The sequence below is a fragment of the Camellia sinensis genome, chromosome 11, assembly GCF_055761805.1.
Source record: "Camellia sinensis isolate YWXY chromosome 11, ASM5576180v1, whole genome shotgun sequence".
Classification (NCBI taxonomy): domain Eukaryota; kingdom Viridiplantae; phylum Streptophyta; class Magnoliopsida; order Ericales; family Theaceae; genus Camellia; species Camellia sinensis.
The window spans coordinates 73,664,093-73,677,012 of record NC_138971.1 but is presented as its reverse complement, the minus strand read 5'-3'; the positions used below and the strand labels follow the sequence as shown (position 1 = coordinate 73,677,012).

The 12,920-nt window shown below is 44.2% G+C and overlaps 1 long non-coding RNA gene across 1 annotated transcript; it reads right to left on the bottom strand.

Annotated features, from left to right (window-relative positions):
* Positions 1-11,740: 11,740 nt before the first annotated feature.
* LOC114279309 (uncharacterized) lies at positions 11,741-12,817 on the bottom strand. The gene is made up of 3 exons (XR_003635209.2): positions 12,765-12,817; positions 12,549-12,665; positions 11,741-12,466 (listed from the first exon to the last, which is right to left on the bottom strand). It is a non-coding gene; the product is annotated as an uncharacterized LOC114279309 (long non-coding RNA).
* Positions 12,818-12,920: the final 103 nt, after the last annotated feature.

The following is a 12,920-nucleotide window of genomic DNA, read 5'->3' as shown; positions in this document are numbered from 1 at the left end:
TGAAGATAGCAGGTAAAGATATTACTTCACATAGGACATAGCAGGTAAAGATATCAAAAAGCACAACTACTTGCACATAAGGTGCAGAATTCACAATAGGGTTCACCTTCAGAATAATCATGTATCCTTGTTTGTGTGTTGGTTCAAAGGTGTAGGAGAGGGTTCAAGAAAAGAGTTAGAAAATTCGAAGATCTTCGAAGATCCTTGAAGAACAACTTCGAATTCTCTAGAATATGATGAGAGGCTTAGATTCTTCAATAATCTCAACTTAGGAACACGACAACAAAGGAGATGATGGAGATAAGAGATTGGGTGAAGAAGAAGGCAAAATGGCTAGAGAATAGAATAATGGCAAGGCTCTCCCAAGGATCTCCCACTTTCGCTCTCAAGGTTGATAATGAAGAAGGGAAATTAGTTCTTTCCCAAGAGTTAAAAATCTCCAAAATTCATCCCTTGTAAAGCTATGGGTGGGTGCTATTTATAGGCACCTCATGATGTAGGATGGAGCCCATGTGCAAGGCACATGGGGGATATTCTCTCTAACCACCTTGTCCGAGGGGGTGACCTCTCCGAGGAGGTGACTTCTCCGAGGAGGTGACCTCTCCGAGGAGGTGACTTCTCCGAGGATGAGAAAACCCCGAAGAGGAGATCACTCCCTCGGCGAACCCTTCTTCTTAGCCACACCTAACCAATGATCCCCAATCATCCCAAAGGGTCAGGGGTAGTCCCAGAGGACGTCCTGCCGCAAAATATTGCCGAGTCTCATGGACCCCCCGGGGTCGTGCCACCTCGACCCGGGTATAGGCTAGTTTAACCGAAGAGTGAATTTGTCTCCACTCACTGTCCTCGGGATCGGGTCCTTTGTTCGAACTCCATTACGCCCATGGTTCTGGTGCGTAGATCCCGGAAAGCTCCGAGCCCGCAAGTGTTCTGGGACTCATTAACGGAGCGACTTCTAGATTGCGTCTGGATCCGTTCGAAGCCAAGTATTTCGGACCTCTAGGTTCGTGGATTCGAACCCTTTCGAGTCCGAGTGCCTCGGATCTCTAGGCTTGCTTAATACCCTTTCGAGTCCGGGCCCGAGTAAGTCTCTAGGTTCGTGGATCCGAACCCTTTCGAGGCTTAGAGCGATTTAGTCCGTTTGATGGCGATAAATCCGAGCCCACCAATCTTGGACTTGCGATAAATTCGGGCCCACTAATCTTGGGCTATTGGGCCTAAATAATTTAGTGGGCTCAAATTAGCCCCTCTTACATTTGCCCCTTGCATGTATGGGAAATTGTAATTTTCTCGGACATGCATAGTTTCACCTTATCAGCCATGCTCTGCATTATGTCTTCGGGAATATTTGGTTTTGATAGTCTAAAGATAAAGCTGAGGACTCACCGTAAATTACGGATAAAATCGCCAAGTAATATTAAAAATTAATAAATAAATAAATATATATATATATATATATTTTTTGAAACATTAGAGAATATTCCGTTACTCTTGAGAATACTCCACTTGCTGACATCACTGCTACATCATCTTCCACCCAAAATTGTAAAATTTAAATGCGGAGAGTTTTGAACCTTCACCAAACATTCATCACGCAGCACCTTACCCACTCCACCGAAGTCAAAAGTGTGGTAAATTTTCTCCAAATAAATATCTAAACAATCTGGGTTTGGTGATTGTGCAGGTGTTAAGCCCTAGATGCACTGAATAATTGCTTATGCATTCTTGGGCCACGTTATTTTCATTCCAGATTTTTCCAAAACTTTCTTATTTAATTCCTCAATAACGTGGATAAAGCCCAATCATTTCATTCTTCTAAAAAAAAAATTCTTTTCTTTTTTGTCAAAAACAAAAGAAACCAACAAGTTCAAGCCCCATATTTTCTCTCTCTAACATACTGAAAAGAAAACCCAACGCCTTCAACAAATGGCTGGTTTGTTTATTATAAATAATATACCAGTGCTCTGCTTTGTTTTCGGAGACCACCGCCGCCTCTTCTGTAAATCGAGAAAATTGAGACCACGACGAAACACTTTTTTTTTTTTTTTACAGTAGATCAAAATCCAAGGACCCATTTCGGCACACGCTCTCTCTAAACTAAGATCACCCAGCTTTCTTCTTCTTCAAGCAGCTCTGCTTCTACAATACCGGAGGACTATCGCCATCTGCATACCGCCTGTTGTTGCAACTCTGGGTGCCGCCGCTATCGGTATTTTACTTTGGTTTAACGACACAACATCTCAGAGATTCAGGCACACCCACTGAAGTCTACCGTCGCTTGCACACCGTATGCTGTCGTAGCTCCGTCGGAACACCAATCTTTCTAGTGTTTTCCAATACACCGTCGCCCAAAACATTTTCTGCAGATCTACCCATTCCATGCGAGAACCAGATGTGGATCTGTCTTGTGCGCGCGACCAGTCAACTCGTACGGCCTGTGTGCTTTTCATCCGTCACTTGCAGCCTCGCTACCGCTTCCAGTCGCTCCTGGCCAACGCCGACCACGCCGCCCACTCAACGCGACGTTGGTTTGCCCAGCTGCTTCGCCAATTTGGAACCGCCGACTTCGACGTTTGCTCACTCCGGCGGCGCTTGTGTCGTTCTGCTCTTCCTCGGCTTGTCTTCATTCGATTGGCTTCATCTTCTTGATTGTCCAGATCTGTGAGCTCTTTATATATATATATATATATATATGGGTTTTGATTTTCACTCAACTAATTCCATTCCCTTCACTGTTTCAGATTTATTGATCTTTGGACTTCAAGATCTAGTTGAATCTTTGCTCAAAACCTTCTTCCTTTTTCTTCTTGCATTTTTGGATCTGCGGGTATTCCTTCTTATTGTTTTGATGGACTTTTGTGCTCAAAATAAATATGCACTGATACATTTTCTAATTTGGGAATTCTGGTGATAATTTATTTCAGTCTTGAGGCTTGCAAACAATCTTGAACTAGTGAAGACAATACCTACGGCTGGCCTCTCTCTGCTGAAACTCTTCCTCCGGCTTCGACGGTCCAATGCAAACCACACACGTTCGCCCTCTCAACGCAACGTGTGTGGTTGCTGACTCTTCTGTGGTACCAGCGTTGCTTCCGGCTTCAACTTATCTGACGCCGACCACGCACGTTCGCCCACTCAACGCAACGTGTGTGGTCTTGCCAAGCCTAGCCCGGTCTTGTTGATCTTGATCGACGCCGACTCCGCTACGTCTTCAACACTGCCTTCGTCCTCAACTGTCCAACACCGACCACGCACGTTCGCCCACTCAACGCAACGTGCGTGGTCTTGCCCAGCCTAGCTCAGTCCCGTTGATTACAATCTATAAAACCTTTCTGATTTCAACTTGTATTTCCAACATCGGCTTCGGACTTCACCCCTCTAACAGTCCCAAATTTGTGAGTATGAAATTCGGCTCCCTCTACCTCTTGTTGAATATATAAATATATTTATCACTCCATGTTTGATAGTATTGAAAGGAGTAGAACAAACAAAAATTTGTTGTTGTTGTTGTTGTTGTTGTTGATGATACTCGATGGAATGATTTCAGTAATGAAACTCGTAATGTTGAATATGAATTTTGTTATCGAATGATTGATTGTTGCAACCCCGAGAATATTATATATCATGCTCGAACTCCTGATGTAGAATTCATCGTAGGACTTGTTGATATGATGAAATACCTAGTTGAATAATAAAGATGATATATTGTTGTTTGTTTAACTTGTGGATGCTTGAGAAATACATAGCTGATGCCAAAATTTTGTGTGACCGTTGTAGTTTTACGTCGGCTTGAGATGAACCAGCCCGGAGAGACAAAAACTTGATTGTTGCATTTTCATGAACTCGCTCAGAGTAATAAAATTGTTGTAGCTTAAATAGATAATTATTATTTGTTGATGTTGCCCCATTCTGATAATGCCTGAATCATGATCTGAAATTAATATTGTTTGTCTCAGTTGTCGGCTTTGCTATTTCAGGCAAATGAATTCTTGATTGAAATCCACGACCTCGGGGCCCTTGGAACCCGAACTAATGAGAGCAAGGGCTGTTCCTCGGAAGTCTGAACAGAAGCAAGACTGTCCCTCGGGAGTCCGAAGGTAGCACACACCCTACTTTGGCAAGAAAGATTCCTCTGGAAGATAACCGAGTCTACGAAGCTTGCACCAACAGAAATAAAGATTGTCTCCCAGAAGTCCGAGCAGAAGCAAGGCTGTCCCTCTGAAGTTCGAGCAGAAACAAGACTCTCCCTCAGAAGTCCGAGCAGAAACAAGGCTGTCCCTCGGAAGTCTGAGTGGATGTGCACTTCTACTTTGGCAGCTAATGGAAGCAAAGGCTATCTCTCGGGAGTTCGAGTAAGAGTCCACTCTACTTTGAAAAGAAAGATCCTCGGAGCTCGTATTGATGAAATCAAGGGCTGTTCTTCAGACCCGCACTAATGAGAGCAAGAGTTGTCCCTCGGAAGGCTCTCCCTTAGAAGTCTGAGGAGGAACAAGGCTGTCTCTCGGAGGTCCGAGTGGATGCGCACTTCTACTTCGGCAGCTAATAGAAGCGAAGGTTATCCCTCGAAGCTCGCACTGATGGAAGCAAGATCTGTTCCTCGAAAGTCCGAGGCGGAGAACACACTCTACTTCAACAAGAAAGATCTTTAAAGCTTGAACTGACAGAAGTAAGGGCTATTCTTCGGAGGTCGAAATGGGAACACACACTCTACTTCAATAAGAAAGACCCTCGAAGCTTGCATTGATGGAAGTAAGGGCTATTCTTCGGAAGTCCGAGTGGGAGCACACACTCTACTTCAGCAAGAAAGACCCTCAAAGCTTGTATTGATGGAAGCCATGGCTGCTCTTCGGAGGTCCGAGTGGAAGTATACTTCTACTGTGTCAAGAAAACTCCCTTCAGGTTGGTAACTGAGTCTACCATTCCTTTTTCTTCTTTGAGGGGCAACAAAAATTGAAAACTGTTTCAAGCAACATAACACAATGAAAATATACAATGTAGAGAAAATAACTTTTAATGGAGATACATAATATAGAGGAAATAAATTTCTTCATAACATAAGAAAGATAGAACTTCATGCACAATGCAGTAAATGCAAACTATAAATGTCATAGGTAGACTTCTTTCACGGAATGTTGAAATTTGCCCCTAGAGTTGCAAGATCATTTGGAAAGCTTTCACCAGCTGCTCGGGTTGTGGCCATCATGCACCATCATAGCTATGTCTTTGGATCTTTCTGTACAGACTGATATCCACATCCCCGCAAGACTTTTCATGGATCTGTTGTAGTCGGAAACTTGCTTGTTGTTGGCCAACACACCAGGCTAGGAATCCGGTACCTCCTCGGAAATAAAGTTCACCTTGAATAATTATGAATTGGGCAAGCTTGGCCATAGTCAATTTTCCAACTTTGCTTCTGAGTTGTTCGAGGACTTCTCCTCTCCAGTCCTTCGGAAGGCCTTTGTCTTCAGGTATTATCGAAGGCTCTATTCTCTTCTTGATAATAATTGTCGCCTCCTCCTCTGGGATATCAACTCCTGCCCTTAATGTAGCGAGGGCGTCTGAAAACTTGTTGTCGGAACAAGGCATATGCTCTATTTCGACCTTCTGAAATTTGTCAAGAAGCCTTCGGACTGTTGTTCAATATGTGGCCAAGGCAGGCTCCTTTAAGACGAACTGTCCTGAAATTTGCTTCACTATCAACTTTGAGTCCCCCCGAATCCGAATCTTCTTGATACTGTGCTTCTCAGCTGCTATCAAGCCTAACATAAGAGCCTCATACTCGGCTTCATTATTCGAACAATGGAAATCCAGTTTATAAGACAAATATAACTTTTCCCCATTTTTGCTTGTAAGGACTATCCCGGTTCCTCCTTTACCTCCGGCTGCTGCTCCGTCAAAGCTCAATGTCTAAAAGCTTTCCTCGAAAGCCATAGCTGCATGTACCTCTCCTCTTACTTCTTCATTCACTGGTTCAAAGTCACCACTAGGAATTTGAGCAAGGAGGTCAGCTAAGGCTTGGCTTTTAATCGCCTTGGGGGCTACACATGTGATCTCGAATTCACCCAGTGCTAACAACCATCTTGCCACCTTCCCGGTTATAGCAGGCCTGCTGATGAGGTATCGGATTGGATCACTCCTAGTAACAATCTGAATCTGATGTGCTAAGAAGGAATGTCTGAGCTTTTGGGTGGTGAATACCAAAGCTAAACAGTGTCTCTCTATTGGAGTATATCGGACTTCTGCTCCTCGAATCTTCTGGTTGATGTAATACATCGGGCGTTCTGCTCCATCTACATCTTGGACCAATAATGCCCCTATGGACTTGGGGGTTGAAGTTAAGTACAACATTAAAGGCACCCCGGGCTGCGGGGCTATCATGGTCTGAGGCGAGGTCAAGGCCGCCTTGATTCTCTCAAAGGCCTTTTGGTGCTCCTGGTTCCACTCGAACTTGGCATCTCCTTTTAACAATGAGCCGAAAGGGGCAGAGATCTCTGCAAGTGATGGGATAAACCTCCGAATATAAGACATCTTCCTGAGGAACTTCTTTAACTCCTTCTGAGAATGCGAGAGAGGCATTGCTCTGATAGATTTGACCGTGTCTTCATCTGCCTCGATACCATGCCTATATACAAGAAACCCGAGGAACTTCCCGGCCGTCACCCCGAAAGCACATTTGAGAGGATTCATCCTCATTTTGAACTTCTGGCACCTCTTGAATACCTTCTCAAGGTCTCGGAGATGGTCTTCTTCTTTCTTGGATTTCACCACTAGATCATCAACATAATCTTCCACCTCATGATGGATCATGTCATGAAAGATTGCAGTCATAGCCCTTTGGTAAGTTGCACCGGCATTCTTGAGTCCGAAAGGTATGACTGTATAGAAGAAGTTTCCGAGAGGTGTTCTAAAAGCGGTCTTTTCTGCGTCCTCTTCAGCCATCTTAATCTGATTGTATCCACTGAATCCATCCATGAATGAGAACATCTGGTGTCCCAAGGTAGTATCCACGAGGGTGTCGATGTGAGGAAGAGGGAATTCACCCTTCAGGCAAGATTTGTTCAAATCTCGAAAGTCTGCACATACTCTGATTTGGCCATTCTTCTTCTTTATTGGCACGATGTTTGCTAACCACGTGGGGTACTGTATTGGCCAGATGAAACCAGCCTGTTGAAGTTTTTCAATCTCCTCCTTAATCTTCTCTTCGAGATCTGGATGATATTTTCGAGCAGCTTGCTTAATTGGCTTGGTGTTTGGGAACACATCAAGATAGTGGGAGACTAGGTCAGGATCTAGTCCGGGCATTTCTTTATATGACCAAGCAGACACATCTGAGTATCGGCTTATCAACTTTAACAACTGTTCCCGCTTCTCTGGGCTAAGGCTCGAACTTACGAATACCGGTTTCGGTGCGTCTTGTCCATCACTCAAATCTATTTCAATAAGTTGTTCAGGCTGAGGCTTCGGCCCATCTTGCATGCATTCTGGAGCCACTTCAGGCTTTATTACTATATCATTGTCAGGAGGCACTTCTTTTGACTCGGAGTCGGTGACTGAAGAAACCGACTCCCCGCACCTTCATAAATAGTACACCATCTTGCCTCCTTCTCGGACTTTCATCACCTTCCGAGGAATAGGTGGACTTTCTAGTCTAGACATCGCCCGCTTACTTGATTCTGCCATCGACTCCTTGTCATCTTTGATATCCTCCCAACGAGGAATTTTGACCCTTCGAGGCTTAGAGGTGGTGGGAACTTCTTCGACAGCCAGTTCGGTGAAGTAGATGGCATCAGAATAATGAGCTTCATGGATCTCGAAAGGCCTTTCTGTAGCCTGAATTGTCACCGTCTTCTTTCCCCATTTAGCCTTAACACACTGATGATAACTTGATGGTACAGCCCCATATCTATGCATCCAGGTCCTCCCTAGAATGATGTGATAATTTGCCTCAGAATCGATAATATGGAACTTGGTGGCCGAGCGAATCTCTCCGACGGCTAAATCAACTGTTACACATCCGATAGTAACTCTCCTTTCTCCACCGAAGCCAGTGATGACTATCGGCTGTTTCACAATGCGTTCTTCAGAGATTCCGGCTTTTTCTAGAGTAGCGCGAGTCATAATGTTGATAGAGGCTCCACTATCTAGAAAGGCCCTTTTGAACTCAACCCCGTTAATAAAAACAGTCACATAAAGCGGGCGGTTGTGAGAAAAAGGATACTTCCGATCAGTCTCGAAGAAAGTAATGGCACTAGATTGCTCTTTTGCCTTCCTCGGGATAGATCCCTCAGTCGACATGCATTCCTCATGGTGTGCCTCGGCTATATTAATGATGGACTTGGTGATTTCTGTTCTTGCCTCCCTGGAAAGTCCAAGCTGGTCAAAGAACTGCTCGAACTTTACACAGTCTTGCAGGGTTTTGGCATAGTGATCCGGATCTTTTTCCACTCTTGGAGGCTCGTAGTTAACCATCTCCTCGGTCTCCTCAAAATAAGATGCCACATAAACATGGTGTCCTCCTCTTCCGTAGTACTCTTCTCCTCCTTCTGGATCGAAGGGATCCTCGCCATGAGTCATAAATGTTCTGCCCTCTAGATCGAAAGCACTTCTATAGTAAACTTGCTCACCCTCTGGCTCGAGGATGTCGTCCAGATAACAATCATCGTCATCAAGATTGGCGATAGCCTCGATCATCGGGCCTTCATAAGCTATCATAGCAACATTCTTGCCCTTGTCTCGGTGTTGAGGATATGGTTGTTCTCGGATGTCTTGAGTCCCTTGCTTTTTGAACCTCAATTCGTCTGCCTCGACTTTATCTCTGAAGATTTTCCTGAGAGTCCAACACTTCTCTGTCGGATGTTTCAATGTACGATGGTAGACACAGAATTCAGGGCTCTCACGGTCCTTTTTTGATGGCATTTCTTCAACATAAGGCAATTTTAGCTCTCCGTCGGCCACCCATTCCTTAACTAGAGCTTTCACTTCCTCGATTCCACATGGATAAGAAACATTCCCCTTTTCACCATTATATTGCTTTCTCTTCTGGCCTCTATGACCTCCTCCTTGAGAATTTCGAGTATCTGGGGCAGAGGCAGCAGCAACGATAGGTCCACGAGACGACTTGAAACTAGTCTTGTAACTGGCCTTAAATCCGGACTCCTGAGCCTGAGGAATGCTAATGTTCCGAGCTGCTTCTATTAATGCCGAGAAGGTGGGTAGCTTGTGATTAACTAGAAACATTTTGTACCTGCTCAATGCCCCTTCTAGACAAATTTGAACCAGATAACTCTCCTCAACTGCTTCATGACAATCTACGGCCTTGTCCTGAAACCTTTTGACGTAGCCAATGATGTCTTCACTTTCTTGTTGCTTCTCTTTACACAATGTAAGTGTGGTCACCTTCTCCGCCACTTGAAAGAACTTGGAGTGGAATTTGTTAACCATTTCCTCCCAACTTCGGACAGAGTTTGGGGCCAAATTAACATACCAACTATATGCTCGGTCGGTGAGGGACTTAGAGAATTCTCTCAGTCGGAGGACGTGGTTTGAACCATGAATACCTAGAGTCTCGATGAATCGCACAACATGTTCTCGGGCATTTCCTTGTTTGCCATCGAACTTGATGAACTTCGGTACTGTATACCCCTCAGGGTATGGATAGCTCAGCATCTCAATGGGGTAAGGTGGCTTGACGTCTGGATTAGGCAAAGAGGGTAAGGTCCTCTTGCCCCGTTCGAGATCGAACATGGCCTGCACATCGGCGAGAGTGAGAAACTGTTGAGGGAGAGAGTTTGATGGTGGTATTCCCGGAACTTGGCTTATGTACCCGAAGACTGAGCTAGGGGCGTCTTGGCCATTCTGGTGCTGCGAATTCATCATTGGTGAGGACATTTGACGATACTGGCCATCAGCGCCTATAGACAAGCCAGTTGGTGATGGGATATTGAATTGAGGCCCATAGAGTCCACCGCACGGCGCCGCTATACCGGGTTGTGCTTGCAGATTTGTTGTTGGCACCAAAGGAGGCCCGCTTGGTGCTTGGGTAACATTCACTGGTGGCGTAACAAGATTAGGTACGGGCATAGCTCCCTTTTGCGCCATCATGCTCCTTATGTTTTCCTGGACACCAGCAGTCGTTGGAGTGCCGTTCATTACACCAGAAACTCCCCTAGTCACCATTGGATCTTGGCTCGAAACGCCATGGAGCCCGGGCATGGGCAAACTGCTGCCGCCTACTATGGTTTGAGCATGTGTTACTGTGGCTGTGTTGCCATGAGCCACAGGCTGATTGGGGCCTACTTCTCCTTGGATTTGATTTTGCGTTCCGGCGGGAATAACTCCACCAACAGTTTGATTTCCGTTTGGCGCCGGTGCAAAGTTAGAACTCATCACCATCATGGTGTGAGTGAGATTCTGAAGAGTGGTAAGAATCTCTTGTTGAGTATTTCGAAGTCCTTGAATGGCTTCAAGCAAAAGTGGTTGATCTGGAGCCGTGGTCCTGTCATCACCACCATTAGAGGATCCTTGTTGGTGAACTTCATCTTCTCCCGCCATCCTTGTTGGAGTTGTGTGGATTCCAGATCTCGTTGAGACCATTAACCAATCCGCCTCCCCAGCAGAGTCGCCAAAATGTAGGAGAGGGTTCAAGAAAAGAGTTAGAAAATTCGAAGATCTTCGAAGATCCTTGAAGAACAACTTCGAATTCTCTAGAATATGATGAGAGGCTTAGATTCTTCAATAATCTCAACTTAGGAACACGACAACAAAGGAGATGATGGAGATAAGAGATTGGGTGAAGAAGAAGGCAAAATGGCTAGAGAATAGAATAATGGCAAGGCTCTCCCAAGGATCTCCCACTTTCGCTCTCAAGGTTGATAATGAAGAAGGGAAATTAGTTCTTTCCCAAGAGTTAAAAATCTCCAAAATTCATCCCTTGTAAAGCTATGGGTGGGTGCTATTTATAGGCACCTCATGATGTAGGATGGAGCCCATGTGCAAGGCACATGGGGGATATTCTCTCTAACCACCTTGTCCGAGGGGGTGACCTCTCCGAGGAGGTGACTTCTCCGAGGAGGTGACCTCTCCGAGGAGGTGACTTCTCCGAGGATGAGAAAACCCCGAAGAGGAGATCACTCCCTCGGCGAACCCTTCTTCTTAGCCACACCTAACCAATGATCCCCAATCATCCCAAAGGGTCAGGGGTAGTCCCAGAGGACGTCCTGCCGCAAAATATTGCCGAGTCTCATGGACCCCCCGGGGTCGTGCCACCTCGACCCGGGTATAGGCTAGTTTAACCGAAGAGTGAATTTGTCTCCACTCACCGTCCTCGGGATCGGGTCCTTTGTTCGAACTCCATTACGCCCATGGTTCTAGTGCGTAGATCCCGGAAAGCTCCGAGCCCGCAAGTGTTCTGGGACTCATTAACGGAGCGACTTCTAGATTGCGTCTGGATCCGTTCGAAGCCAAGTATTTCGGACCTCTAGGTTCGTGGATCCGAACCCTTTCGAGTCCGAGTGCCTCGGATCTCTAGGCTTGCTTAATACCCTTTCGAGTCCGGGCCCGAGTAAGTCTCTAGGTTCGTGGATCCGAACCCTTTCGAGGCTTAGAGCGATTTAGTCCGTTTGATGGCGATAAATCCGAGCCCACCAATCTTGGACTTGCGATAAATTCGGGCCCACTAATCTTGGGCTATTGGGCCTAAATAATTTAGTGGGCTCAAATTAGCCCCTCTTACAAAAGGTAACTCAGGTATCTCACATGAGTCTGATTTAGGCACATAAAGAAATAAGGTGCTATTATTTCATGAGTGCATATAAATCAATTCCCATTGGTACTATTAAGATTCTCATTGAGCAGGCTTCACAAAACTAGATTGATGACCATATAATATTTACCAACTTTTATGTTTAGAAACTTCTCTCAATAATTTGACCACTACTGTTATATGATCCCAATAATATAAAACAAGATATAGAAAGAAAAAGTGATGTACAATGTAATGGTAAGCAAACCATCATAAAGAGGTAACAATCAACAATGACTAATTTGTTAAATTGAAAAGTATTCTCAATATAGCATGTAGAAGTGCCATGATTGAAATGGAATATGTGACGTCTACCAAATGCAATTAACACCATCACCAAAAAGTCCTAGTCCACAACACTTCTCCATAAAAGATGTTGCAAAATAAAAAGTTGAGTTTAATGTCAAAAAGGGAGTCTATATGTAAAATTAATTTTACAAAGCACAGCCTCCCTAAACGATTTGTTGGCTCAACTATTTTGGTATTTTTCTGCAATTTTTTAAATGGTTCTACAAAGTTGGTGGCACAACATTCCCAATCCAATTATATGAATAAATAAAAAACCAAATAATTGAAAAAATGTACCTATAGCAGTTCATTCTCTCAAGAGGCTTTCCAATGTCGAAGTTGTTCTGCTTTTTGTTTTATCTTTTGTTGTAGTTGAACCTATAACCTCAGAAAAAATTAGCAACATGCACTAAAACTAAGATAAAGAATATAAAGGTGATCAAACAAAACATAATCCAACCTTTTGGGCCCTGATGAATTGAATTTCTTCTTGCAACAGTTTTGCTGCTTCATCACTCTTCTGCTTTAGCTGTAAAAGCTGAACGTGGTTCTCTTGTTTCTTTTTAAGATCCTGAATCTGATGTGTATAAATGTGGATAAATTTTTATTAGAATAAATTATCATAAGGAAGATGCTTCTAATCTAAAACTAATAGCATCTTAGCTAAAATTATCACCTGTGCCTCAGGTGCTTTTAATTTCTGTGCATGAATAACTACTTGAAATTTTTGTGTTTGTTGATCATTATTACACTACAAGAAATTGCACTTTTGGCGATTAAAATTTTAATCACCAAAAGCCTATTTTTTAGTCGCCAATCACTTTTGCCGACT